This window comes from Akebia trifoliata, chromosome 7 (genome assembly GCF_017979445.1).
Source record: "Akebia trifoliata isolate Shusen 1 chromosome 7, ASM1797944v1, whole genome shotgun sequence".
Classification (NCBI taxonomy): Eukaryota; Viridiplantae; Streptophyta; class Magnoliopsida; order Ranunculales; family Lardizabalaceae; genus Akebia; species Akebia trifoliata.
This window is the reverse complement of record NC_141381.1, coordinates 2,550,523-2,555,569: the sequence shown is the minus strand read 5'-3', so window position 1 is coordinate 2,555,569 and position 5,047 is coordinate 2,550,523.

Sequence of the window (5,047 nt, the reverse complement as noted above, 5' to 3'; positions counted from 1 at the left end):
AATACAAATATTTACTAACACTAGATTCGCAATTATATCAAAATCTCCATTCCCAATACATTACTATCTTTATATTCAATTCAATATTCTATTTTCTACTCTACGTTCTCGTGCCTATTTCATCAATATTATTTGCCCATACTACCTCAATAACTTTTTATTAATCATAGTCTCCCTGTGGTACATATGATTTTATTACTTGACCTATGTCAATAGTTTCTAGCTCTAGCAAGTGTGCAAAATCTCAGCAAAATTATATGATCTAGAGCAACCAGTATTGAATAGAACTCCACTTTTTAATATTATAATTAAAAATTATACTTTCCAAAACTTCGTCAAAGACAAGTACTTTCTTCTAGGTCATAACCGTTACTCGTGACTGTGATAGAGGGCACTCTCTCCTGATATGTCCCACCTGACCATACGCGTAACATATCAATGATCCTATCTTCATAAATTTCTATGAAAATAAGCAGTTGGTAGATTGGGGTCTGTAGGCTCTGAACCTGCCCTGTTGGTTCCTTTGGCCCTGTTGGCATTATTGGAGCTCCAACTGCTCTATAACTTAGTGATGGGGGAACTCTACAACTCGGTAGTGGAGGAGTTCTATATTGTGGATATACTGATCCGGGAGAGATTAACCTCAAATACTTTGGCCTCTTGGTCGGATCTGATTTGGGAGGAAAATAAGTTTAAGTTCGACTAATTTGCCCCTTAGAGGTTTGTAACTCTATCTCCCCTCGCTCTACCCTCTAAGCTCGACTCCTCGTATCTCTATAATTGGTAGTTTCAATCATCGACCTCCTAACCCTTAAGTAGGGTTATAGTCCTCTAAAGAATCTACGGGCCTTTTATAGATCTGTCAAGATAAGTTCGGGTGCATATCGTGACAACCTAGTGAACATCATACCATAGTTTGTAATCGATAGATTACCCTGCACTAATCTCAAAAACTCCTAGTGGTTGATTTCTCGAGCAATTTTGGATATAAATCTATGAACAAATATCCTCTCGAAGTCTACCCATTCAAACGATCCATCTCCCAATACATTCCTCTCAAAACGTTACTAATAACTAGCATCCCCATCCAACTAGAATGTAGTCACCGTCACCCACTAATCTCTCGAATACTACATGGCACTCAAAATCTTTCAGGTATTCAAAACCCACTTATTGACCTTAATCGGATTGGAAAAATCCCCAAATTTTAGTGGACGTAATCGTTGGAAATTTTACAATCACATCACTGAATTTACTTGTCCTTTGGGCTTGGGAATTCTCTTATTCTTCAAAGGCACGACCTGTGGTAGTGGTCCCTGAGGTGGAATAGTATTTGTTTTTTGCAAAAAAGTCTAGCACTTCTTCATTTCTTGGATTTAGTGATGTACCTTACAATTGTGGTAAATCTTGTATCATTTCTAGTTTCTGACCACTAGTCTTGTCTGTTCGGGGTGGTACGAGTACGTTATATTATTCCATAAATTTGCTTGTTTACATCTTTTTGAGCCACACATCTTTAATTGGTTGACGTCGACTCGAATATTGCTCTCCTTTATGTCCAAATTTGCCATATTCGTAATATATTACAACTCTTTCTTTCGACTGATTTAGTAGTATATGTTGTTGTTTCTTATAAAATTCTTCCATCCATTGAGTTGGTATGTCTATAATATCACTCCTCACATATTGTTATTTTTCCTATAAATTTGAATGTTTCGTAATTATTTTTTCCTATTAGATACTAAATGTCTTCTTTTTATTTGGCTTCGAGGTTGTAGTGGTTGTATTATTCATATTTCCTCTCTGAACTTGACATAAGACTTATCTAGTTGTCTCATGAATGATATCAATTATGCTATCAGGTTAGTAGTCTGATCTAGAATCTATCTCGTCTTCGTTGCGTTTTAACTTTTGCCATATCCACTCCTCTCGCTTATGTTTATCTGTAACAAGACATTTATCAGAATAAGGTCAAAATTGCTCTTACGTAACTATGAATTACTACTATAGCTTGAAACTTAGAAATGGACTCCATTTCCATTACTAACAGAATAAACCTAGAATCCTATCCTAGGCTTACTAGGTTCTATAAACTTCTAGACACGGAAGAACTCGTAATTCCAATGTGGTACTACTAATGAGCTCGGTTACTCAATCCTAGTGACATTCTATTATTATCACTCTAATATCTATGGTATCAATCAACTCCTATAAACATAGCAGATCTGTATCCCATATGGATCTAATACTATACTTTGATACCATCTATTGCACCCCGCTAAACGCTAACATAAAGCCCCATGTCAGATCTCGAGACACAAGGTGGCGCTTCAAAATTTTGGTATGGTCTAATATGTTTATGTTAGCATTTCAAGGCGTTCAACATACCCCTGATAAACAATTATCCTGCATGTATACATACAAAATATAATACTAGTGGAAGCCTATATACATCTAATAACGTATGATATATTAGAGTGTGGAAGGATAAAAAAAATACAAGATTATTCCTCACTCTAATACCATTTGTGGCGTCCTGTCAAATGCTAATACAAAGTCCTATGTCAGATCTCGAGGCATAAGGTGGCGCCTCGAATTTCGACATGGTCTCATATATTTATGTTAGCATTTTAAGGTGTTCAACCTGCCCCTAATAAACGACACACATTATTCTGCACACACACACACACACACACACACACACACACACACACACACACATATATATATATATATATAATACCAGCGAAAACCTATATACATCTAATAACGTACGATAGATCATATTATGGAAGGATAAACAAAATACAGGATTATTCCGCACTTTGATACCAGACTAAAATAATAATTTTTTGTTACAGAAAGAATTTTTAAAATTTGATCATACCATTGAGTTCATAACAAAAAATTATTGAACATGAACTATTTATTTATTATTTTTGGAGTCCAAAAAGTCGAAATATCATCAAAAATGAAAACAACATCAATTTTAGGGTCCATTAGGCAAATTTTTTTTTTACTAGAGACATAATTTATAGAATTTGATCACACTATTAGATCCAAAATGAAAAATTAGATAAAATAGAGTATTCATTCCTCACTTTTGGAGTCTGGACGGTCAAGTTATCATCGAATGAAACAATAGGTAAAATACAAATTTTGTCATAAAATTATATAAATAATTAAAAAAATACTATTCATCTTCCAACTCATCCAAAACCAGCCAAGTATTTTTAACGAATTTTTTTTAAATTTTTTTTCAAACCTTCAACCTCCGATTCGCCCATGAACGGTCCGTTTTTGACCTTCGATGCAGAAGAGAAAATTGTCTGTAGCCTCTTTCTTTACAAAATCCACCCAATTTCCTTTTGTTTTCTCACTTTTTTCGTGCTATATCATAAAATATCAGCCGCATATATATATGGGAGTATCGAAACTTCGACCCTAGATTTCATTAGTTTCGAGGTCAAATCATCTTCCGTAGCAAAATGGAGAAAGGACGACGGCATCGAGATCTTTGAAACCACCGGGCCCACTTCAAAATTCGATCCATCTCTATTTCTTTGTCAATCATATCGATTTTTGCGCACGCACTTTGATCATCTCGTACAGAGATTGTAAGGAACTCTCAATTTCTATTAGTAATCGTAGATTGTTAAAATTGCATTAAGGATTTTATTAAAAGTTTGTGATATGTTTCTAAAAATATAGAATTCAATTGGTTATTTCAAATTCATGTCAGAACTTGTATATTTGATATGTTTAATTGTATTTAATAACAAATTATACGTGGGTAGGATATTTCATTGGGTTATTTCCGTCAGTTGGGTCCTGTGCACCTCTCAGACCCCATTTAATCTAAGTTTTGTATTTTTTTCAATGTTATTGAAAAAAATAAATTTCATAGTTGGAAAAATGATTTAATATTCAATGAACTCATATTGAGTTGATGAATATCAGAAAGTGAATATCTTTTTCGACAGATTGAAAATTGCGAAAATTGAAAAAAAAAAAGGGAAAAGGGGATGAATCGATAAAATGTAAGAATCACATGATCTTTAAAGAATAATTTTTTGGATGAAGTATTTCTCATGTAAAGCTTCTCAAGCCCATCTTATGTTTTATTTGCAGTCTTGTCTTCCATGATGTTGTGGAAACATACAACTCAATGGAACTAATAACCTTCAAATTCAACTCCTCACATGTATCACTAGACATGCTCTCCGACTTTGCTTTAATGCCTCGAATGTAATTATGAATCCTTTGTTAAATTAGAATATTCCTCATCTTTATTTGCCCCAATATAAAATTTGATTTTCCATCAAATGGCTTCACCCCAAACTTTACCCTACTGAAACTTTTGATTATCATTTTACCATTCTCCGCCATAGCAAATCTCCTAGATAACTTAAGTTCTGATACCACTTATTGTGTATGTGAATACATTTGTGAATAATGAAACACCTATTTAGATATTTCACAAAACACCTTTTATGTCACACCTTCCAAGACCTTGTTTGATAATGGCAATGAATAATAATCCAACTAATAGTAGTAAATGCAAATAAGATAAACAACTACACAAATAAAAGAGTAATAACACAATATCCATAACACAAGATCTTAGGTGGTTCACCCGACAGCAATGTCTACGGAGTTATAAGCATTGGAGCTCGATTTTACTATGAAGAAAATAAGACAAATCGATATAAGGAGTCACCTTTATCACTTAGCTTCATTGTTTTCTAGATCTCAATCTTTTCAAACCTCTCAACCTCTTTTATCTTGTGTTTCCTTTTTTCTCTACTCTCTTTTCTAGAAAAGCCTCAGACTTGTAGTTAGATTTATAACAAAAGAAAATAAAAGCCCTTTTAGAAACACCACATAAGTGGGCCACTTACATAAGTTAAAAATTCAACCCAAATTACCTTGGATCGACCAAAAAATGCACATATTTGGATTTGACCTAATTGATTTTGAACCATACTTCAACATAAGTCACATAGAACTATGGTTGTTAATGGATCAGGGTCGATTTGCTACAATT